This window comes from Sus scrofa, chromosome 15 (assembly GCF_000003025.6).
Source record: "Sus scrofa isolate TJ Tabasco breed Duroc chromosome 15, Sscrofa11.1, whole genome shotgun sequence".
NCBI lineage: Eukaryota > Metazoa > Chordata > Mammalia > Artiodactyla > Suidae > Sus > Sus scrofa.
In genome coordinates this window covers 102,823,229-102,849,685 of record NC_010457.5, presented here as the reverse complement: position 1 = coordinate 102,849,685, position 26,457 = coordinate 102,823,229, and the positions used below count along the sequence as shown (strand labels likewise).

The window sequence follows — 26,457 nt, the reverse complement described above, 5'->3', positions numbered from 1 at the left end:
AACTTGCATTTGGTAATTTGGGGCTTCATGAAAAAACTACTCAGTTCTTAGCTAGACCACTGCAAAGGCTGTGTAACTGGTGCCCTCCATTCCCTTGGGTCTTTCTCCAAATGGCAGCTTGAATGATTTTTTAAAAATCACTTTTGTCATTTACTAGCTTACATCTTCAATGGCTTCTTATTATACTTCGAATTAAGACTGTCATGATTTTAATGTTCTGATGCTACATTAGGACTGACCTTCTAGCTTCTATCTTCACCTTGCACCACTCCTCTTTCCTTTTTGACTTCCAGCCACTTTGGTCTCATTTTACTCCCCATACTCACCAGACTTCCTCCTACCAAAGAGGTTTCACACCCTGATCCTTGACTGGAGAGCTCTTCCTTGCTGCCAGGTTAACTTACTCTCAGCCTTCATGGCTTAAGTGTCAATTCCTTGACAGCCAAACTTCCCCCTCCACACTCTCCCTATCGCAATCAATCTTCTTTATTCTGTGTTCTCTTTGAACCTTGTTGCTTTTCTAGAAGCTATCTCACTTTGTGATTACACACTGATTTACCTGACTATTGGATTGATGTCTGCCTCTCACAAAGCTTGTAAGGGGTAGGAGTGAAGAGCACAGATGATAGAGCCAAATGACCTAGGTTTAAAGTGCAGCTCTAACACTTAACTAGCTACACGGCATTGAACAAGTTACTTTCTATGCCTCAGTTTCCTTAACCGTAAGGTGGGACTATAATACCTACTTCTCATAGAATAGTGAGGATTAAATAGGTTAATACATATGTAAAGTTCTTAGAACAGAACCTACATTGTAAGTACTGTTTGACATGATTAGCTCTTTAAGAACAAGACCTCCTCTGCTAAGCTCACCGTTGTAACCTTACTATATAACCTCACCAGAAAGAACAGTGTGTAATGCACGACAACCATTTGTTAGATAAATGATCAAAGATAGAAACAACTACTTGAACACTGATATCACTTTTTTTTCTTTCAGTTACCCTTATAGCCTTTCCATGGGAAATAATAAAGAAGGAATGGTTGGCTTTGGTAGCTTATAAATGCCAAAACTTAATATCCATTCAGACTACCTGGAACCCTAATTAAATCTTTAAATTTTTCCTTGATACTGGAGGATAATTGGTGCTTGCATCAGGATAAGCTTCTAGTCCAGGTGGACAGGGTTATCTATGAACTCCTTTATAGCTCTAAAATAGAGCCCAATTTACTTCTTTATATTTTAAGACTTTTCAGTTACATTTGACTTTCTAGATGAATCTCTTATTTTTCTTTGGAGAACCGCCAAATTTGCATGGACTAATTGGTTGGCCTTCAGAAATTTACTGCGTTTTCCATCAGGGCTGTTGATAAAGCATGGTAGATATTTTCACTGTTCTCATTCATTTTATCTTTGGCTTTATTCTTTTTGTCTATAATGTGTATAGTCTCTTTCCCTAGACCCTTTGGACAAAGGATATGAGTCACTAATGCCATTGATTTCGTTTATTAATCAGCAGGTGGGAGGGATTTTGTTGTTCATTTGTTGACTTGTTCATTCATTCTTTCATTAATTTTATCCATATGGAAACTTTATTAATAGGAATCCTGAGCTGAAGGTCATGAACACCATTGTAACAGCTGAGATGGGAGAGAGTGTTGTTGAACCTTGATAGGATAAAATTCAGGGAGCTAAGTGGTCAGGTAGGAGGACAAGATAGGAAAGAGAAGAAATGGGCCAGTGAATGAGAAAACACACACATTCAAACACACACTACAGGTAAGCCCTTTAGAAACATCCTCTAAAAATGTCAGCCAGTACAGACAAGCTTTTCTTTTACTGGCAATAATGCATCTGAAATGTATTATTCAGAGAAGACAATATTAACAAAGTCAACATGTATGGTGACAACTTCGCCTTGTTGCAAAAGGGAAAAAAAATGATGTGGAAGGGCTTCAAGTAAATGAAAATGAATCCAGTTCATAATCAAGTAAAAATGTTATGGGTCCAGAGCCAGAGAATATTCTTATAGTGGGCTTTTTTCAGCACCCTAAATTTAACCAGATGGAATGCTTTTTAAAGCACCACCCTATTCAAACTTTGGAAGTGAAGAATTTGTCTTTTAATGGTAAATTTGCATTCCATCAGAAGATGGAACACATCATTCTCAGCTTAGTTATTACCCAGAAATAAATTATAATTTATTTAACTTTATGGTCTGTAATGAATACCTAGATTTCAGAAAATTTATTTCAGACATGATCCAATAGAGGTATACAAACAACATGGCTTGAGCACATTAAAAATGCAAACTCCATTCCTGGTATACTGAAAGCCATGTAACCACAAATTCTTGTTGGTTTTAATATGAATATCCTATTTCACAAACCCCAAATAGCAAGGTTAGAGAATACTATTCTGAATATGGAAAAATTAATGTAGCTGAATTATTAGGAAGGGAGGATCTAGTTGCTGAAATGCAAATGGGTCAGCAGCAAGTTAACACAATCCAACAGGGAAGCATGGGGTCTGTCAAAAATTCTCGGTTTGGAAATAGTCCCATATGCTACTGAAATAGTATCTTGATTTTCTGATAGCCACGACAAGTGGAAGCTGTAGTGGTAGAATTAGTACCCATGTTTCTCTAATTTTTATACAATGGGCTATGCTTTTATCAATTTAGCAGGTTGATTTATGCATCTGTTGGTACTAGGAATAAAGACAAAATTTCAAGTCAGCAAACAGTTAATGACTACCAAAGTGTTAAGCACTGTAATAGGCTCTAGGAATGTGAAAGGGGGTAGATACAAAGGGAACTGAGACACTTTCTTATTGCTGTGGAATCAACAAACCCAGAGAAGGATCCAGACATGGAGATAGGTAGTCATTGTAATTCAGGCATTACTTGAGACTTGCACACAATGCGAGGGGACTTAGAGAAGACAGCCATTGCTGCCTCTGGGGTGAGTGATGGAAAGGTAGCCAGAGATTACTTTTCAGTGGGTCTTGGCAAGTGATTAGGACGTTGCTAGGTCAAGAAGGAGGTGGCCAAGTGTTCAGGCAGAGGAGTATTTCCAAAGGCCAGGAGGTTTGATAACTCACCTGGAAATGGAGGTTAGTTGATGTGGCTGAATCAGAGTTTGTAAGAGGGATAACATTATTACTTCTGAGCCTCAGAACAATCCTAGGAGGTGGATGGACATTATGATCTTTAGTTCCCAGTTGAGGAAGAAGAGGGGCAGAGAGGTTGAGTGACTTATCCAACATCACCCAATTCAGGGTCATTTTCATGCCCTCATAATCTGAGGTGTAGTTTTATAGATAGAGCACAACTGGATTTGTTCAGTGATATTAAAATGCTAATATGGGAGAACATATGATATCTTCAAAAATTATGCTTAACAGGGTAAGCCCTCAAATACTTGAGAATGAATTACTTATTGCACATGAGCCTGTCTTCTGCCACCAGCACATTTTTGCTTGTCTACTTTTGTCAGACAATGACTTTCTTGGAATATATTGAGATAAGACTTACTTTTGAGATTTCCTTGAGATGTTAAGTAGTTCACTTAAACTTAAATCTATTTGAATGGTTTACTACATTGTGGTACCCCAAAAAGAAAATTTAGCTTGTGAGATGGAAGAAAGAGATTGAGAGCTGAGTAGGGGTTCCTGGTCTGGAGGGCATGAAAGAATTCCTCACAGTTGAGAGGATGAAGGAAGGTATAGTGCATGAAAAAAGTAAAAGACGAAAGTCTTGATTTATCTTCTAGGAAACTGAATCAGAAAATAAAGCCTGGGGAAATAAATATAGTCAGAGGAATATGAATTATCGTGAACTTTAAATGGATTAATGGAGTCAGGTCAGAAGAGGGGGCCAGAGTTCCCGTCGTGCCTCAGTGGTTAACGAATCCGACTAGGAACCATGAGGTTGCGGGTTCGGTCCCTGGCGTTGCTCAGTGGGTTAAGGATCTGGCATTGGCGTGAGCTGTGGTGTAGGTCACAGACGCGGCTCGGATCCCGTGTTGCTGTGGCTCTGGTGTAGGCCGGAGGCTACAGCTCTGATTAGACCACTAGCCTGGGAACCTCCGTATGCTGTGGGAGTGGCCCTAGAAGAGGCAAAACAGATTAAAAAAAAAAAAAAAAGAGGGGGCAGAGGGAAAACATATTAGGAGAATGGGCCTTATTATGTGATTATTGTAGAAAGAAATACATGTGGGAAAAGTTGGCCTGTTTAGGAATAAGAGAGAAAAGCAGGCTCAACTCCCGGGACAAGCCACACTAGAGTCAAATGGTATTGTTGGCCCTTCGAAATCAACATGGTAGATTGTGTTCTGCTACCAACAAGGTCTCCAAATTAGACTATGGAAAACTTAATGAGCTTATATTACATATCAAAAAGTTATTTAAGCATTCTAAAGTCAGATTGACAAGTTTTTGAAATTATCTACTGTTTTGAATTATCCATTTTGTTCAATTTTTACTGATATTTAACAGCTGATTTTGAAATAAATACCTCTACTGGATAATTCATCAATTGGATACTTTATTTTTACACACACACACACAGACACAAATATAATGATTAACCCACAGTGATAAAACTAAAGAGAAAATTCAAACATACCTTAGAAGAGAGAAATTTTTTCTATGTTTCTGGATCATTAGAAGAGATTTATTAAATAGCAATGATGTACTATATTTACAATATCTAGAAATCAAATAAGATAAACAATTTATTGATAAGATTTACATTTATATAATATAGTTATAAAATACTATCCTAAGAATTATAATTCCATCAAGTTTCTAGTGCACATATAATCGGTAAAATAAGAGCAATACAAAGAGAAGAAATTCAATTATTTTAGAAAACAAATTCTTGCTGTGGTTTATAGTATTTCAGTAAACCTGTCAATAGCAAGACATGTACTAATTATACTACCTACAAGTAGAACACAATGGAAGCAATTAACTTACAAGATTTGTTTTTAAATAGCTTAGGTATAAAATTTTATCTTAAAGACTGTAATGTCTTCATTTGAGCCATTGTATTATAATTTAATTACTGTTAGTTATAAGAGAAAAAAAATCAAAATTACTTTAGCAGAGACAACAAAGCATCTCCCTACGGCTCTGGATTTTCAGAGCTAGACTCATTGGAAGGTGGGCATCAATGCAAATGGTAATCCACATCCTGTTTCTAAATTGTGTGGTAGAAGACTAAATCCTGTAGTTGCTGTGGAGACATTTTCTGTTGGAGAACATGCTAAGCAAGAGAAGTCCCTTGGTGGAGATGATGCCTTAGACATTCCTCCTCAGTTTTCCCAGACATTTTCCCCTGAGATTCCTCTGATGGAAGGGTGAAGTGAAGAACTCTTGGCTAGTCATTATATGCATGTGGGGAAGGGCAGACAGAAAGTTGAATCTAAAGACAGTCCATGGTATCTACCAGTGTAAGAAGAGTTAGGAGAAGCTTTGTCTAACGGAGAAATTGCTGCATCAGGGCAAATTTGGTCAGATGGAGGGATCCTGCTCCTACTGTCCTGGCATTGGAGAGATGGTATCTGGTCCACACTTGGCAGTGGATACTGAATCTCATTACATACTAATGTTCCCTCTTCCTCAGGGATCTGGTTGCCCAGAAGATTCCTTGGTAGTTCTCATCAGCCCAATACCCCATTTGGAACATTAGGCACATTAAGGGACACTTTTTGAGTCATTTAAATTCTTCAGTAGTTTTTTGTCTCACACATGCATTTTATTCATCATTTACAAGGCTTTTCTAAGACAACAAAGTGGAATTTGATTAATAGAGTTTCTTTTGACTTTTTCCAAAAGTTTTGAATTTTATAGATATTCAGCTGCTTTTAAATATTGCTGGTTATTTCATCTTTCTTGAAAACATTCTTTTATTATTACTCAATGAATTTATTACATTTATAGTTGTACAATGATCATCACAATCAAATTTTATAAGATTTTCCCACAACACCGGTGTATCCCCTCACCCCCGTGAACAGTCTCCTTTGGAAACTATAAGTTTTTCAAAGTCTGTGAGTCAGTATCTGTTCTGCAAAGAAGTTCATTCTGTCCTTTTTTCAGATTCCACATGTCAGTGAAAGCATTTGATGTTGGTGTCTCATTGTCTAACTGATTTCACTCAGCATAATTTCTAGGTCCATCCATGTTGCTAAAAATGCTGGTATTTCGTTCCTTGTAATGGTTCAGTGATATTCCATTATGTATATGTACCACATCTTCCTGATCCACTCCTCGGTCGATGGACATTTCAGTCATTTTCAGGTCTTGGGTGTTGTATATAGTGCTGCAGTGAACACTGGAGGACATGCGTCTTTTCGAGTCACGTGTCTTTTCTCTGGGTAGATGCCCAGGAGTGGGATTGCTGGATCAAATGGTAGTTCTGTTTTTAGTTTTCTGAGGCATCTTCAATACTGTTTTCCACAGTGGTTGCACAAATTTACAATCCCACCAATAGTGTAATAGGCCTCCTTTTTCTCTACACCCTCTCCAGCTCTTATTGATTGTAGACTTTTTGATGATGGCCATTCTGGCTTGTGTAAGGTAGTACCTCATAGTGGTTTTGATTTACATTTCTCTAATAATGAGTGATGTTGAACATCTTTTCATATGGTTTTTTAGCCCTCTGTATGTCTTTGGAGAATTGTCTGTTTAGATCTTCTGCCCATTTTTGGATGGGGTTGTTTGTTTTTTTGGTATGGAGCTGCAGAAGTTATTTATAAATTTTGGAGATTAATCCCTTGTCAGTTGATTCATTTGCAAAGATTATCTCCCACTCTGTGGGTTGTGTTTTCATTTTGTTTAGGGTTTCCTTTGCTGTGAAGAAACTTTTAAGTTTGTTTAGGTCCCATTTGCTTATTTTTGTTTTTACTGTCATTACTCTAAGAGGATCTGAGAAGATGTTGCTGCCATTTATGTCAGAGAGTGTTTGGCCTATGTTTTCCTCTAGGAGTTTGATAGTGTCTGGTCTTATATCTAGGTCTTTAATCCATTTGGAGTTTATTTTTGTGTATAGTGTTGGGGAGTGTTCTAATTTCATCCTTTTCCATGTGGCTGTCCGGTTGTCCCAGCACCACTTATTGAACAAGCTGTCCTTTCTCCATTGTATATTCTTGCCTCCTTTGTCATAGATGTGTTGGCTGTAGGTGCGTGGGTTTAATTCTGGGTTTTCTATCCTGTTCCACTGATCTATATGTCTGTCTTTGTGCCAGTACCATACAGTTTTGATGACTGTAGCTTTGTAGTATAGTCTGAAGTCCAGGCGCCTGATTCCTCCAGCTCCATTTTTATTTCTCATCATGTCTTTGGCTATTCTGGGTCTTTCATGCTTCCAAACAAACTTTCAAATATTTTGTTCTGTGAAGGTTTGATAGGGATTGCATTGAATCTGTAGATTGCCTTGGGTAGTATAGTCATTTTGATAATATTGACTCTTCCAATCCAAGAGCATGGTATGTCTTTCCATCTATTTGTGTCATCTTTGATTTCTTTCATCAGTGGCTTACAGTTTTCAGAGTACAGGTCTTGTGTGTCTTTAGGTAGGTTTTCTCCTAGGTATTTTATTCTTTTGGATGCGATGGTAAACGGAATTGCTTCCCTAATTTCTCCGATCTTTCATTGTTAGTATATAGGAATGCTGTTGATTTCTGTGTGTTAATTTTGTATCCTGTGACTTTGCCAAATTCATGGATGAGTTCTAACAGTTTTCTGGTAGAGTTTTTAGGATTCTGTAGGTATGGTGTCATGTCATCTGCAAACAGTGATAGCTTTACATCTTCCTTTCTGATTTGGATTCCTTTTATTTCTTTTACTTCTCTGATTGCTGTGGCTAGGACTTCCAAAACTATGTTGAATAGCAGTGGTGAGAGCGGACATCCTTCTCTTGTTCCTGATCTCAGGGGGAATTCCTTCAGGTTTTCACAATTGAGAATGATGTTAGCTGTGGGTTTGTCATATATGGCCTTTATTATGTTGAGGAAGGTTCCTGTTATATCCATTTTCTGAAGGTTTTTTTTAATCAGAAATGGGTGTTGGATTTTGTCAGAGGATTTTTCCTGCATCTATTGAGAGGATCATGTGGTTTTTAATCTTCAGTTTGTTAATGTGGTGTATCACACTGATGGATTTGCAGATATTGAAGAACACTTACATCCCTGGGATAAATCCCACTTGATCATGGTGTACAATCCTTTTAATGTATTGTTGGATGAGATTTGCTAGCATTTTGTTGAGGATTTTTGCATCGATGTTCATCAGTGAAATTGGCCTGTAGTTTTCTTTTTTTGTGGTATCTTTGTCTGGTTTTGGTATCAGGGTGATGTTGGCTTCATAGAATGAGTTTGGGAGTATCCCTTCCTCTGCAATTTTTTTGAAATAGTTTCAGAAGGAGAGGTGTTAGCTCTTCTCTAAATGTTTGATAGAATTCGCTTGTGAAGCCATCTGGTCCTGGACTTTTGTTTGTTGGAAGTTTTTTAATCACAGTTTCAATTTCAGTTCTTGTGATGGGTCCATTTATCTTTTCTATTTCATCTTGGTTTAGTCTTGGAAGATTGTACTTTTCTAAGAATTTGTCCATTTCTTCTAGGTTTTCCATTTTATTGGCATATAGTTGCATATAGTAGTCTCTTATGACCCTTTGTATTTCTGTGATGTCCATTATAAATTCTTTTTCAATTCTCATTTTATTGATTTGAGTCTTCTCTCTTTTTTCTTGATAAGTCTGGCTAAGAGTTTGTCAATTTTGTTGATCTTTTCAAAGAACCAGCTTTTCGTTTCATTGATCTTTTCTATGGTTTTCTTTGTTTCTATTTCATTGATCTCTGATCTTTATAATTTCTTTCCTTCTACTAAATTTAGGTCTTGTCTGTTCTCTCTCTAGCTGCTTTAGATGTAAAGTTAGCTTGTTTATTTGAACTTTTTCTTGTTTCCTGAGGTAAGCTTGTATTGCTATAAACTTTCCTCTTAGAACGGCTTTTGCCGCATCCCATAGGTTTTGGAGTGTCGTATCTTCATTGTCATTTGCTGTTAGGTATTTTGTAATTTCCTCTTTGATTTCTTCAGTGATCTACTGGTTGTTTAATAGCATGTTGTTTAGTCTCCACATGTTTGGGTTTTTTGCAGTTTTTTTCTTTATGTTCATTTCCAGTCATATAGTGTTGTGGTCGGAAAAGATGCTTGATATGATTTCAATTTTCTTGAAGTTACCAAGGTTGGATTTGTAGCCCAGGATATGATCAGTCGTAGAGAATGTTCCATGTGCATTTGAGAAGAATGTGTATTCTGTTGCTTTTGGATGGAATGTCCTATAAATATCTCTTAAGTCCATCTGGTCTAATGCTTCATTCAGGGCCTGTGTTTCCTTATTGATTTTCTGTCTGGTTGATCTGTCCATTGCTCTAAGTGGGGTGTTAAAGTCCCCAACTACGATTGTGTTATTGTTGATTTGTTTTTTTTAAGGTTGTTAGCAGTTGCCTTATATGTTGTGGTGAAGCTATGTTGGGTTTGTAGATTTTTAAAATAGTTATATTTTCTTCTTGGATTGATCCGTTGATCCTTGTCCCTTAAAATATTCTTCATTTTAAATTCTATTTTGTCTGATATGAGTATTGCTACTCCAGCTTTCTTTTGATTCCTGTTCACGTGGAATATTCTCTTCCATCCTCTCACTTTCAATTTGTATGTGTCCCTAGAAGTGAAGTGGATCTCTTCAAGGCAGCATATATATGGGTCTTGTTTTTGTATCCATTCAGCCAGTCTATGTCTTTTGGTTGGGGCGTTTAGGCCTTTAACATTTAAAGTAATTATTGATATGTATGTTCTTATTGCCATTTTATTAATTGCTTTGGATTTGTTTTTGTTGCTCTTTTTCTTCCCTTCTCCTCTTGTTCTCTCCTCTTCTGGTTTGATGACTATCTTTAGTGTTTATTTGAGTTGATTTTTCTTATTTGTTTGTGTATCAGTTGTAGAATTTTGGTTTGCAGTTATTCTGAAGTTTTGATATAAGAGTCTATATGTATATGAGATTGTTTTAAGCTGTTGGTCTCTTAATTGCAAGTTCATCGCCACTGTCCTTCATTTGTACCCACCTCTGCTCATGATTTCTGATTTTTTTTTTTTTATTTTCCTACTGTACAGCAAGGGGGTCAGGTTATCCTTACATGTGTACATTACAATTACATTTTTTCCCCCACCTTTTGTTTGGTTGCAACATGAGTATCTAGACAAAGTTCTCAATGCTATTCAGCAGGATCTCCTTGTAAATCTATTCTAAGTTGTGTCTGATAAGCCCAAGCTCCCGATCCCTCTCACTCCCTCCCCCTCCCATCAGGCAGCCACAAGTCTCTTCTCCAAGTCCATGATTTTCTTTTCTGAGGAGATGTTCATTTGTGCTGGATATTAGATTCCAGTTATAAGTGATATCATATGGTATTTGTCTTTGTCTTTCTGGCTCATTTCACTCAGGATGAGAGTCTCTAGTTCCATCCATGTTGCTACAAATGGCATTATGTCATCCTTTTTTATGGCTGAGTAGTATTCCATTGTGTGTATATACCACATCTTCCGAATCCAATCATCTGTCGATGGACATTTGGATTGTTTCCATGTCCTGGCTATTGTGAATAGTGCTGCAATGAACATGCGGGTGCATGTGTCTCTTTTAAGTAGAGCTTTGTCCGGATAGATGCCCAAGAGTGGGATTGCGGGGTCATATGGAAGGTCTATGTATAGATTTTTAAGGTATCTCCAAACTGTTCTCCATAGTGGCTGTACCAGTTTACATTCCCACCAGCAGTGCAGGAGGGTTCCCTTTTCTCCACAGCCCCTCCAGCACTTGTTATTTGTGGATTTATTAATGATGGCCATTCTGACTGGTGTGAGTTGGTATCTCATGGTCGTTTTGATTTGCATTTCTCTTATAATCAGTGATGTTGAGCATTTTTTCATGTGTTTGCTGGCCATCTGTATATCTTCTTTGGAGAAATGTCTATTCAGGTCTTTTGCCCATTTTTCCATTGATTGATTGGCTTTTTTGCTGTTGGGTTGTATAAGTTGTTTATATATTCTAGAGATTAAGCCCTTGTCAGTTGCATCATTTGAAACTATTTTCTCCCATTCTGAAAGTTGTCTTTTTGTTTTCTTTTGGGTTTCCTTTGCTGTGCAAAAGCTTTTCAGTTTGATGAGGTCCCATGGGTTTATTTTTGCTCTAGTTTCTATTGCTTTGGGAGACTGACCTGAGAAAATATTCATGATGTTGATGTCAGAGAGTGTTTTGTCTATGTTTTCTTCTAGGAGTTTGATGGTGTCCTGTTGTATATTTAAGTCTTTCAGCCAATTTGAGTTTATTTTTGTGCATGGTGTGAGGGTGTGTTCTAGTTTCATTGCTTTGCATGCAGCTGTCCAGGTTTCCCAGCAATGCTTGCTGAATAGACTTTCTTTTTCCCATTTTATGTTCTTGCCTCCCTTGTCAAAGATTAATTGACCATAGGTGTCAGGGTTTATTTCCGGATTCTCTATTCTGTTCCATTGCTCTGTCTGTCTGTTTTGGTACCAATACCCCACTGTTTTGATGACTGTGGCTTTGTAATATTTCTTGAAGTCTGGGAGAGTTATGCCTCCTGCTTGGTTTTTGTTTCTCAGGATTGCTTTGGCGATTCTGAGTCTTTTGTGGTTCCATATAAATGTTTGGATTGTTCTAGTTCTGTGAAAAATGTCATGGGTAATTTGATAGGGATTGCATTGAATCTGTAGATTGCTTTGGGTAGTATGGCCATTTTTACAATATTGATTTCCCCAGTCCAGGAACATGGAGTATCTTTCTATGATGCCACCATCACCCTCATTCCAAAACCAGACAGAGATACCACCAAAAAAGAAAACTATCAGCCAATATCATTGATGAATATAGATGCAAAAATTCTCAACAAAATCTTAGCCAACCGAGTCCAACAACATACCAAAAAAATTATACACCATGACCAGGTTGGGTTCATCCCAGGTTCACAAGGATGGTTCAACATCCGCAAATCAATCAGCATCATACACCACATTAACAAAAAAAAAGTCAAAAATCATATGATCATCTCAATAGACGCAGAGAAAGCATTTGACAAAGTTCAACATCCATTCATGATCAAGACCCTCGCCAAAGTGGATATAGAGGGAACATTCCTGAATATAATCAAAGCCATTTATGATAAACCCACAGCAAATATAATCCTCAATGTGGAAAAACCGAAAGCCTTCTCACTCAAATCTGGAACAAGACAGGAATGCCCACTCTCACCACTGCTCTTCAACATAGTTTTGGAAGTCCTAGCCACAGCAATTAGACAAACAAAAGAAATAAAAGGTATCCATATAGGAAGAGAAGAGATCAAACTGTCACTGTATGCAGATGACATGATACTATACCTAGAAAACCCTAAGGACTCAACCCCAAAACTCCTTGAACTGATTAATCAATTCAGCAGGATATAAGATTAACATTCAGAAGTCAGTTGCATTTCTGTATACCAGCAATGAAACATTAGAAAAGGAATACAGGAGTTCCCATCGTGGTGCAGTGGTTAACAAATCCTACTAGGAACCAAGAGGTTGCGGGTTTGATCCCTGCCCTTGCTCAGTGGGTTAACGATCCGGCGTTGCTGTGAGCTGTGGTGTAGGTTGCAAAAGCAGCTCGGATCCCGCATTGCTGTGGCTCTGGCGTAGGCCGGTGGCTACAGCTCCGATTCAACCCCTAGCCTGGGAACCTCCATATGCCGCAGGAGTGGCCCAAGAAGTAGCAACAACAACAACAACAACAACAACAACAACAACAAAAAAAAGGAAAGGAATACAAAAATACGATACCTTTTAAAATTGTACCTCACAAAATCAAATACCTCAGAATACACCTGACCAAGGAGGTAAAGGACCTATATGCCGAGAACTATAAAACTTTAATCAAAGAAATCAAAGAAGATGTAAAGAAATGGAATGATTTCTGATTTTGGTGGCATAATTGTGTGTGGAGGATTTCGTATCTTTACCTTTCCTGGTGAGCCTTGTCATTTGCAGTATTTTTGTCTCCTGTTGTGGCCTTTTCTTTTCTGCCTAGAGAAGTTCCTTTAGTATTTGTTGTGAAGCTGGTTTAGTGTTGCTGAATTCTCCTAGCTTTTGCTTATCTGTGAAGCTTTTGATTTCTCCTTCAAATCTGAATGAGAGCCTTGCTGGGTAACATAATCTTGATTGGAGGTTTTTTCCATTCATCACGTTAAGTATATCATGCCACTCCCTTCTGGCCTGCAGAGTTTCTGCTGAAAAATCTGCTGATAACCTTATTGGGGTTCCCTTGTATGTTAGTTGTCTCTTTTCCCTAGCTGCTTTCAGTGTTTTCTCTTTGTCTTTAATTTTAGTCAGTTTGATTAATATGTGTCTCAGGGTGTATTTTATATGGTACTCGTTGAACTTCTTGGATTTGAGTGAATGGTTCCTTTCCCATGTTAGGGAAGTTTTTGGCTATTATCTCTTGGAATTTTTTTTCTGTCCCTTTCTCTCTCTCTCTTCTCCTTCTGGCACCTCTATAATACGGATGTTGGTGCATTTAACATTGTCTCAGAGTTCTCTGAGACTCTCTTCATTTCTTTTCAATCTTTTTTCTCTTTTCTGTTCAACATCCATAATTTCCACTAATCTGTCTTCCACCTTGCTTATTTGTTCTTCTGCCTCCTGTATTCTGATAGTTGCTTCTAGTGAATTTTTTTTTCAGTTATTGTATTTTGAATCTCTTCTTATTTTAAGTTTTATATCTTGTATCCCTTTGTTCAATGTTTCCTGTAAGTTATCCATCTTTGCCTCCAGTTTATTTCCAATGTCTTGCATCATCTTCAGCATCAACAATCTAAAGTCTTTTTCCTGGAGGCTGAGAATCTCCTCATTGCTTAGCTGATTTTCTGGGTTTTTTTCTTTCTCCCTCATCTGCATTCTAGTTCTTTGTCCTTTCATTTTTATAGGTTTTTGGTGTGGTGACCATTTTACAGATAATAGAGTTGTAGACTCTCTTACTTCTGATGTCTGCCCCCCTTGTGGCTGAAGTTTGTACATGGGCTTGCTATAGGTTTCCTGATGGGAGGGACTGATGCCTGCCCACTGGTGGGTGGAGCTGATTCCTATCCCTCTGGTGGGTGTGGCTTAGCCTCTGGATGGGATTAGAGGCAGGGCTCTGTGCCTGGGGGGTCTTTAGGCAGCCTGTTTACTGATGGGCGGGGCTGTGATCCCACCTGGATTGTTGTTTGCACTGGGACTTCTCAGTGCTGATGGGTGGGGCCAGATTTTCCCAAAATGGCCACCTCCAGAGAAAGGCACACTGCTGAACATTCCTGAAAGCTTTGCTTCCAATGTCCTTTCCCCACAATAAGCCACATTCACCCCTGTTTTCCCAGGAGTCCTCCAAGAACTGCATTCAAGTTTGACCCAGATTCCCATGGAGACTTTGCTTTGCCCTGGGACCCAGTGCATGTGAAAGTCTGTGTGCGCCTTTTAAGAAGGGGGTCTCTGTTTCACCCAGTCCCATGGAGCTCCTGTGCACAAACCCCACTGGCCTTCAATGCCAGATGCTCCAGGGGCTCTTTCTCCCAGTGCCAGACCCCTGCAGGTAAGGGTTTGATGTGGGGTTCAGAACTCTCAGTCCTGTAGGTGAGTCTCTGTGATACAGTTACTTTCCAGTCTGTGGGGCTTCCCACCCGGAAGGTATGGCATTACTTATATCATGTAGTCACCCCTCTTACCTCTTGATGTGGCTTCCTTTTTGTCTTCTGGAGTAGGATATCTTGAAGCTTTCTGGTCCATTTGGTTGAAGGTTGCTCATGAAAACATTCTTTTCTATTTTTCCAGGGTAAATTCTTTTTATGTTGGATACTTAGTGAAGATTCATTTCTTCAATGCAGTTTGGGAAGAAAGTGAAATATCTACTCCCACTTTCTGACTGTGCCTAAGCTTACAGTTTGATGATTTTTAATATGATCATTAACTGCATTTATAATTTCATTTTATTATTATTATTATTATTAGTTGTTCCCATAGCATGTAGATGTTCCTGGGCCAGGGATTTAATCCTCACCATAGTTGAGACAATGCCAGATTTTTAACTGCTAGGCCATCAGGGAACCCTCTTGTTCAATTAATTTAATATAAATTTGGAATCTATTTTTTTTCCAAAAGTTCTTTAAAAAAAGAGTTGAATTCAGCTGCATCAACTAGTATCTTCTAAACTCCTTTGAATGGATGCTTAAAGTGGTATCCACTTTCTAAATGCATTTACTATGAAATCCTTATAAAAATACCAGCAAACTGAACCTAATAAGATAAAAGAATCATAATATAGGATAACCAAATGGAACTTATTTTCTAGAATGCAAAGTTATTTTGATATCCAAAAGCCAGTAAAATTAATGGAAGGATTAAAAAAAAAGTATGATCATAATAAGAGAGGCAGAGAAAGCATTTTCCAAAATTCAACACCCATTTGTTGATATAACCCCTCAATGAACTAGAAATAGATGTGAACTACTTCAATCAGCTAGAATCTTAATTAATGGAAAAATGATGAATGCTTTCCTCTTAAGATTAGAAACAAGGTAAGGATGTCTCTTGTCACTTTTGTCCAACATTATATGTCCAAACCAGTACATTAAGACAAAAAAAAGTCATGAAGTTTGGAAAGGAAGAAATAACTACATTTTAAGGTGACAATCATGTAGAATTCACAAATTACTATTAAAAGTGTGAAGTTAAGCTTATAGGAGACAAGGTTAATATATAAAAGTAAATATACTTTTTATACTAACAGCAAACAGTTGATAAATTTAAAAATCTCAGTGCTATTCATAATGCCTCTATGAGTTAAAAAATACTTAGGATTAAATTTAACAGGAGATGTATAAGATGGTACATTTAAAATGGAAAATCATGCTAAAAGAAATTAAAGACCTAAAGAAATACAGAGGTATACAATTTTCATGTATTTTAAAATCGTGGTGGAGTTCCCTCATGGTGCAGCAAGTTAAGGATCTGGCATTGTCACTGCTGTGGTGTGAGTTTGATCCCTAGCCTCCAAACTTCTCCATGCTGCAGGTATGGCCAAAAAGAAAAAAAAAAAAAAAGAAGAAAATATAAAACAATATTGGGGTTTATTAAGATGTTATCTCTTAATTGAGTTTTAGATTCAATGCAGTTCCAATAAAAATTCCAACAAAATTCTATCCCTTTTAGAAACTGGTATTTGATTATAAAATAGATATGAAAGCAACAATGGATTTAGAGTAGCTGAACAATTCTGAAAAAGAATCAAGTATGAAGACTCAGAGTTTGAATTCAAGGCTTGTGTGTGTGTGTGTGTGACTTTTTAGGGCTGCACCCACAGAATATGGAAGTTCCCAGGCTAGGTGTGTTTCAAGGCCTATTTTATATCCACAAGCAATCAAGGGAATGTAGTATTCAGTTAATAATATGCAAAGATGTCAGTGGAACAAAACAGATTCCATTTTAGACCTGCACTTCAATGGTCCATTGGTTTTTTTAATTAGGTGAAGAAGGTATTCAATGGGAAAAGGAAATTTTTTCTTTAAGCAAACGATTCTGAAATAACTGCATACGCACCAGGAAATGAACATGTTACAGTTGATGAACCTACACTGATAACTCACTGTCATCCAAAATCCATAGTTTACAGTTAAATTACAATTCACTTTTGGTATTGTATATTCTTTAGATTTGGACAAATACATAATGACATATATGCATCATCATGGTATCATCTGAGTATTTCCAATGCCCTAAACAAAGTGTCTTTTAAAGGTCAAGTGTAGGAGCCAAGGAGTATAGTAGAAAGATTACGGATTTGTGAATTAGACATGCCTGGGTTTGAAACCCTTATATTCCAACTCTTTATCAAATTACTTAATGCTTTTAGCTTCTCTTTCTTCATAAAATGGGGAGGTTGTAATTCATAGTGTTGTTAAGAGATCTAAATCAAAGAACATAAACTGTCTAGCAAAATCTCTGACATACTTAGAGTGTACATTAATTGACAGTCCTTTCCTATATATAATGGATAAAAAAATCACTGTTCTATACAAATATAGATATGAATTATTACCAAACCAAGTATTGAATTAAGTCATATATTATCTATGGAAGTGTTATGATAAAATTATTTTTGTTTAAAACCTTCTGGGTGGGGCGTTCCTGTCATGGCTCAGCAATAATGAACCCAGCTAGTATCCATGAGGATGCAGATTTGATCCCTGTCCTTGCTCAGTGGGTTAAGGATCTGGCATTGCTGTGAGCTGTGGTATAGGCCACAGATGCAGCTTGGATCCCTGCATTGCTATGACTATGGTGTAGGCCTGCAGCTATAGCTACAATTCAACCCCTAGCCTGGGAACTTCCATATGCCTTGGGTACAGGCCTAAAAAGGCAAGCAAACAAAAAACTATTCTGGGTGAATTAAATTTTATTTAATTTAATTTATTTATTCTTTTGCTTTTTAGGGCTGCACCTACAGCATATGGCTAGGGGTTGAATTGGAGCTGCAGCCACAGGTCTATGCCACATTTACAGCAATGCTGGATCCTTAACCCACTGAGCAAAGCCAAGGATTGAACCCGCATTCTCCTGGATACTAGTTGGGTTCATAACCCACTGAGCCACAATGGGAACTCCTGGGTGAATTAAATTTTAAATGTAAAAATGTAGTGATAAAAAATTCTAGAAAATTATACATAATTTAATGAAGTCATAGAGAAGATCTTTCTAAGCATGACATGAAAACAAAGATGCAAAGGGAAATACTGATAAATTAAAATACCTAGAATTTTAAGTTTGTATATGGATAAAGCATAGTAAACAATGTTGAAAGACTACAAACATGGGAAAATATTTTACTGATAAAGGCCTGGTATTCTTAGCATATAAGACACCTACACATCAATAAAATATCAAACTACTAAATTAAAAATAGATAAAAGATATAGGCATCCAACAGAAGAATTATGAAAAGCTAATAACTGTATGAAAAAAGTCAAATTTATTAATAATTTTAAAATATCAATTTAAATTTGATTAATTTTGCCTGTGTGTGTATAATAATTTTTTTTTCTTTTTTTTTGCTTTTTAGGGCCACACCCATGGCATATGGAAGTTCACAGGCTAAGAGTTGAATTGGAACTGCAGCTGCTAGCTTATGCCACAGCAACATGGGATCTGAAGTGTGCCTGTGACCTACACTGCAGCTCATGGCAACACTGGATCCTTAACCTACTAAGCAAGGTGAGGGATCAACCCACATCCTCATGGATTCTAGTTGGATTCATTTCTGCTGTGCCACAATTGGAACTCCTTGCTTATATATCTTGTCAAGATTTAAAATAGTTATGTCTCGAACATATACAAAGACTATATTTTAGGTCACTGAACAAATGTTAACAAATTTCATGGTGCAGAAATTGTGTTATTTTCTAATCAAAATAGAATCAGTGTGTTCCCATTGTGGTTCAGTTGTAACGAAGTTGACTAGTATCTGTGAAGATATGGGTTTGATCCCTGGCCTTACTCAGTGAGTTAAAGGATCTGGTGTTGCTGTGAACTGTGGTATAGGTTGCAGATGCAACTCAAATCTGGCATTGCTGTGGCTGTGGTGTAGGCCAGCAGGTACAGCTCCGATTTGACCCCCAGTCTGGGAACTTCCATATGCTGTGGTTGCAGACCTAAAAAGACCAAAAAAACAAACAAAAAAACCCCCCAAAACCACACCAAAAAACAACAAAAAAACTCAAAATAGAATCAAATTAGAAATCAACTGTAGAAAGATAACAAAAATTTCCAATCACTTGGGAATTTAACAACACATTGCTAAATAATCCATAGGTCAAAGAGCAAGTCTCAAGGGAAATTAAAATATATACATATGTCAATTGAATAAAGATGAAAATATAACATATCAAAATTTGTGTGACTCAGCTAAAGCTGTGCCCAGAGTGAAATTCATAGCATTAAATACATATATTAGAAAAATTTCAAATCAGCAATTTAAATTCCCACATCAAGAACTCAGAAAAAGAAGACCAAAATAAACTCAAAGTAAATAGAAGGAAATAATATATATAAACAAAAATCAATAGAATTGAAATAAAAAATAATAGAGAAAATCAATAAAACAAGAACTGGTTCTTTAAAAAGACCAATAAAGTTGATGAACTTTGAGAAAAATTGACAAAGAAAGAGAAGAAATAGATTACTAACATCAGGAATGGAAAAGGTAATAACACAATAATAGTCTGTAGACATAAAAAGGATAATAAGGGAATTCTACAAATTATTCTTTCTATAAATTTGACAACTTTGATAAAATGGAGCAATTCTTTGAAAAACGTAAATAATTACAACTCACCCAATAAGTTAAAGATATTTTGTAACTTAAAAATTCCCCTCAAAAGATATTCCAGGCCCAGATGTTTATACTGGAGAATTCTACCAAGCATTCAAAAAGATTTAATGTCAATTTTATATAATCTCACCCCCCCAAATAAGAGGAGACACTTATTTTCCATCTCATTATATGAGGTTAGAATTACTCTGTTACCAAAACTAAAATAAAGACAATGCAAAATAATGAGAAAAAAAAAAGAAGACTACAGACCCATGTCTCTCATGAACTTAGACATGAAAATCCTTAGCAAAATATTAGCAAAGTGAATGAACAATATATAAAAGTTATGCAAGTTTGGTTTAATATTTGAAAATCAGTCAATGTAATCTACCTTATTAACAGGCTAATAAAGATAAACCATAGATCATATTAGCTGATACAAAAGAAAGCATTTGAAAAATTCCCATACCTAATGATGATTAAAAACTTTCAGTAAACTTTCAAGAATTGCCTCAACTTGATAAAGAACCCAGCTATACTACAAAAAACCTACTGCTAACATCTGCTTGATGATGAAGGACTGATTGCTTTCTAAGATGAGAGCAATGCAACAGATATCTGCTCTTGTCATTTTATTTAACATATTTTTAGAAACACTTTATTTGTAGTAGCCCCAAATTGGGAACAATTAAAATAAGAAAATGGTTAAACAGTGGTACATTCATACTGTGGAAGACCGTGCAGCCATGAAAAGGAAAATAACAAAACAAAACAACAACAAACAGGAGTTCCTGTCGTGGTGCAAAGACAAATCCAACTGGGAACCATGGGGTTACAGGTTTGATCCCTGGCCTTCTCAGTGGGTTAAGGGTCCGGCGTTGCTGTGGGGTGTGGTGTGGGTCTCAGACATGGCTCAGATGTGGTGTGGCTGTGGTGTGGGCCAGTGCCTATAGCTCTGATTAGACCCCTAGCCTGGGAACCTCCATATGCCACGGTTGCAGACCTAAAAGGACAAAAGACAAAAGACCAAAAACAAAAAAAAAGGAAAAAAAAAGAAAAAAACAACGTATTAATGTGACAGATGGATTCAAGGCTATTAATGCTGAAAAAAAAAAAAACATTCTTAAAAAGTTGCATACTATCCGATTCTCTTTTATGTAACATTCTTGAAATCACAAAATTATGAAGATGGAAAACAGATTAGTGGTTTCTGGAGATTGAAGAGGGACTTGGGGATAGAAGGGAAAAATGGGGGTGGCTGTAAAATGGCAATGGGAAAAATCCTTGTGCTGATAGGAAGTGCTCTGTATCTTGACTTTCAATGTCAATATCCTGGTTGTGATGTTATACTACAGCTTTGTAATATGTTACCACTGAGGAGAACTGGGTAGAGGGCATGAGGAGGTCTCTGTATTTTTTTTTAATTAGGCAATGTGAATGTATTAAAATAAAAACTTTAGTTTTAAAAACTAAAAAAAAAAAACCTCATATACTTTTTTGGATAAAAGATTGGATCAGTATTTTAAAGGAACATGTGATAATAAATACTCGTATTTTAAAAATTGCATTTTTTTTTTTCTTTCTAGGCTGTATTTGCTGCATATGGAAATTCTTAGACAAGGGGCTGAATTGGAACTACAGCTGCCAGCCTATGCCACAGCCACGCCAGATCTGGGCTGCGTCTGCAACCTACACCACAGCTCACAGCAATGCTGGATCCTTAACCCACTGAACGTGGCCAGGGATTGAATCCACATTTTTGTGGATACTAGTCAGGTCATTTCCACTGAGCACAACAGAACTCCAAAAATTGCATATCTTTTAACTAGGAATCCTACTTTTAGGACTTTATCTTAAGGAAGTCCCTTCATAAAATGCTTATTTTAGCAAGCACATACCTAATGGTATACATTATATATATATATGTGTGTGTGTGTATAGTTTATAGTAGGATATAGTTTAATTAGAGTATATTCATATAAATGAATATTCAGAGATGACCAGAGAAATAATCGTGATGTATTATCAAGTGAAAAAAATCAAGTTCAAAGCAACAGTTCCATTCTTATATATGCTTATACAGTATAGTATAAGAGAAAAACAGAGCAAGTAGAGATCAAGTTGTAAATAGTTCACTGTCGCCCCCACCCTGAGATTAGAGTGAGATGAGAATATAAGAAATTATCCCTATATACTTCATGTATTCCTACTTAGCCTTCCCTTGCTCATTAGGTACATTCCAAATTATGACCTAAGCAATTAATGTCCCCATAGGAATTTTACATTTTAAGAGGTACTTTATATGCACAATTTCATTTAGTAATCAATCAGCCTTCTGAGGCAGATGAGTATAAAGTGAAGAAATGAGTGGTCTCAGAGATTGACTAACTTCTCCTAGGACTTTGTGCTGGTGAATAAGAGAACCTAGTTCTAGAAATCTTTGGCCCATACACCATTATTAAACTCGTTGTGACTTTCCCTTGCTCGCTCATATCTCTTTGCCTTGCTGCAAAGACTCTCTTCTCTCTGCCAGCTTTCATTCTGTCCTTTCAAAGGTCCATAGAGTAGGAGTAAAACTCTTCCCACTCCTTCAGTAGGAGTCCTTCAACTGCTGCATTACTCAGTTCAAGCTCAAATGGCTTGCACTGCATTCGGGAGAAGCTGCACACTACTAAATTTTTTTCAGTGTGTGTCTTACATATACCCAAGGAGATTTTGTATATTGAAGGCAGGGCCATATCCACAGTTTCTTTTGTTGTCTCCCCAGTGATAGGAGATGCAGTCCTCAGCTCAAAATGAGTCTTAAATCATTCACTGTGTGGCTTAATATCATCTTCTAAATTTGCATCTAATTGCAACTCATGGAAAGTACAGTATTCTTTTCAACTGCCTAATAATGAAAGTAAGAAGAAAATCACAAAAGGTCCCCGCATTGATTTAGGTTGGTATGTAATTCTTGCATCCACCAAACTGAGAGCCACTTTCCTCTAGAAGTGTAATGGCATGGCTTAAACCAGCTAGCAACTCATTACTAACATGTTTTTCATTTAAAGATAAAACACTATTTTGCCAGCAGCCCCTTCTACGCTACATCTTCTATGCATATTGTTTACTGCACTGCTGTTAAAAAGGGAATTTGACTCTGTTGACAAGTTGTCTGACCCTAAAACTACAAAAGTTCAACTCTCTTGCTGTCAGTTTGACCTCTCATTAAAACTTTTGGCTCCTGCCTGCTTCTGGTTATGTTAACGATGGGGTGGGTTATTCTATGCAGTTAAAGGATCAAGACCAAAGTTTTGAAATCTGATCAACAGTCATAGTCCTGTTTATGATCTCTTACCACAAATGATCTGTTAGGCTGTCTCATATTAATCATAGCTTGAAAAGAAGGAGGGAGTCACTTTGCTTTATCTTTTGTGCATGGAAAGGTTTCCCTTTATTTAGCCTTACTGGAGGAGACTATAATAATTGTTTCTCTTAGTGATGGGTGGCCATTGTATTATTGTTTACTCCCTCCTTCAAGTTAGTGGGTGGCATTTGTAGTGTGAGCATTCCATCCTTCTGGTGGTTGAGGGGTTGAGGACTGGGGAGGAGAGGTAAGCTAAGGAGGCAAAAGCTACCTCCAGGATGAGATTCCGAAATAAGCTGAAAGGGTTCCCATCCTAGCAACCCTCAAAAAATACATAGAAACACATCTGTCCCTTATTTTTTCAGCTTGCTCTATGGTGAGTCATTCAAGTTCTTAAAACCATACAATTACACATGCTAACAGCAGGGAAAAAGAGTAGATAATAAACCTGGCAGGGGTAATTTAACCAAACCATGCATATCAGTGGTTTATACCAATAAGGGAGATTTAAGAATTCTTCTCAAGACACACACACGACCGCCTCTGTATGTGTGTGTATGTACATATTTATTAGAATTATACATACATGTATACATGTATAAATACATGTACACATTCTTATGTATATACACATAATAACTAGCATGTTCAGAGGAGAGAGTAATGGGAGTGTTCTATTGCAGAAATGCAGTATAAAATAAATGTGGTTATAGTATTAAAATAACAAAATTCACTCCTGTAGGATAAGTTATCATACGCCTACAATTTGGGAAAGAACAGTCCCTTCTGAGAGAATTTTGAAAGAAATTTAAGAACTAAGGAATAATTGAATGTATACAAATCATTGATTTCTTTAAGGAAATCAGTAGGCGCACAAGTTTACTATGCATGCATAATTTAGGCTGACATTTTATTTGCTAAAATCCTACTGTGTGTATGTCTATTTATACACACATTTACATATATATGCAAATATACATATATGTGTGCGTATGCTTACATATACACATACATTTAATGTACTGAAGTCATTTGAAAAAAAATCTGGAGAGTAATACATCATGGAACATTATCAATATACTGTAAACAAAGAAACAGAAGTAATTATAGATATATCCCAGAAGAAATGAGAATCTACTATATCACTGGGTCTCAGGTCATCTCTTTAAATATATTCAATGTAACTTTATAGATATTAGTAGGAGTGACTTAAATGTTCAGCGAAAGACTAATTATATAAAGTTACACATAAGAGTGATACACTAATATTTGTTCTTAGGAAATAGTTCTCTGTGTAGGTTTTGCTTATTAAGTCATGATTTACCACACAATAAGAAAGTAAAATTCTTGATTTTTTTCAATGCTGATAATTATTATTATTATTATTTTTTTTGCCATTTCTAGGGCCGCTCCTGTGGCATGTGGAGGTTCCCAGGCGAGGGGCCTAATTGGAGCTGTAGCTGCCAGCCTAAGCCACAGCCACAGCAACGCGGAATCTGAGCCTCGTCTGCAGCCCACACCAGAGCTCACAGCAATGCCAGATCCTTAACCCACTGAGCAAGGCCAGGGATCGAACTTGTAACCTCATGGTTCCTAGTCGGATTCGTTAACCACTGCGCCACAATGGGAACTCCTATTTTAGCATTTTATAAGTGTCTATTTTGAAAGTACATTTTTGAAAGTAGTTGATAAAAGATTGGGAATACCCTTACTTACTTCATGAAATTTACATCACCTCTACTTAATAGCTCATCAGATTTTAGCTTCTCTATCTCACTTTTTGTCCAGTGTGATAAAAAGTATTAAATATATTTCTTGCTTGCAATTATTTTAGGCATGGTTAATAGGCCCATAGGAGATATATATATATCTATATCTCACATACATATATACACACTATAATTCTTTTTAGTAATCTTAAAGGATAATTTAATTCAGTCCTAAAGTTGCCATTAGTCTATAATGTAAAACCATCTATTATCAGTATTATATGTTGTCATGATGTAATTCATGTCTTTTATGCATTCGAACTGCATATGTATGTATGATACTGGTCCTAAAAGTATTTCAAGGCATATTTTTGCACTTGAATATGAAAGCCATCCTAGTTTTAGTAGCACACTTTGAATTAGGAGTGTTTTTTACTCATTTTCCTAATTAAGAGTGCTTTGAATATTATATATGTATGTGTTCTAAGAAAAGAATTTATGCATGAATTTGAATTCAGGGTACATTAAAACTATATTTACCCTAGAGCATTTTACCCTAACTGTATTTTACTTTGTACATAGGCCATAATTTCAACAACTTTTTCATGTAATGCATTTAAGTAGTAGATTTCCTTTAAAATTTAAAGTGGATAAATTTTCTTTCTGTTCATGATTTCTATATACTTATGATTGAGATTAGAGATTATTTTAAAATGTTTTCTACAAGAGTTTTCATGACATGACAATATAGGAATATATTGTCAAATGTTATATTCTTTTTATTATTGTGAATTCCTTGACTTGTTCATGAGTGAAGGAGAATTACAAACTGAACTCCTTTGAGTGACTTTATTGTTACTCTCCATTTTCCTTTACAGTCCAGTATAAGATGTATCTAATTTTTAAGTCTTTGATCTTATAGAAGAATATCATGCAATAACTTAATAGGATTGCTTAAAAAAATCTCGCCTCAAATGGTATTTTTATAAATCCAAAGCAATGGTAATGTGTTTAACAAATAACCACAGGATGTTAGTGGCATACCATAATATTTATTCTCATATATTCATGGGTCAGTTGGGGTGACTCTGCTTTAGGCTAAGGCCCATGAGACAGGTGGGATAGCTCTACTACATGTATCAAATTTGGGAACCCAGGAACTGTTGAAATCTGGGTCAAGTTTTTCTCAAGGTAAGGATGAAAGGGAGCTGAGAGAACCCATGCCTCCTAAGGGCTAAGGCACTGTCACTTCTACGCATATTCCCTTGGCCAAAGCAGGTCATATTGTTGAATCTGATATCAATGGAGAGGGAAAATAACTTGGCTAGTAGTGGATAAGGAGTGAATGTTTGCTAAACTAAGGTCTAATCTACTACAGATCATAAATATTTTTGGATCTCTTCATAATAATTTGAGAATTTTATGATTTTTCTTATTCATTGAATTCTCATTAGGACTAGCTTGGAACCTCTGGCTCTTCATAAATGGTCTGTCTTCAAAGTAGTGATCTTGGGTCACAGGTTCTTGGAAGAGTATGTGCCATTCCCTAGTGGGATTCTTGGCTAAAATACCATATATTTTATGGTATTTGTCACCTACTCATGGTCCTGTTCTTAAGATGCAAGTATGTCATAAAGTTTTTCACAAACATCAGCCTGACATCGATGTAGACATAAATATTAAAATATCCATTATATATTTTATTAAATGTTATTTATTAAAATATATTTTAATATTTACAGATACAACTTTTAAAAATAGAATTTTGATTGGTTTGAGATAATTTTCATAGAAATATTACTTGTCTTTAAAGAAACAGAAGTCTTCACACTGTCTCATAATAAAGCTATTTGTCTGTTAATATGTTGAAAAACTCAAAGACATACACAATGTTCTTTCAGTATCAAAGGGCAAATCCTGGAGAGAAAGAAATAGAAATGAGGATTTCTGA

The 26,457-nt window shown here is 36.5% G+C and overlaps 1 pseudogene; it reads left to right on the top strand.

The window, feature by feature from the left end:
* LOC100521341 overlaps positions 2,923-26,457 on the top strand; it is a 166,503-nt pseudogene continuing 142,968 nt past the window's right edge.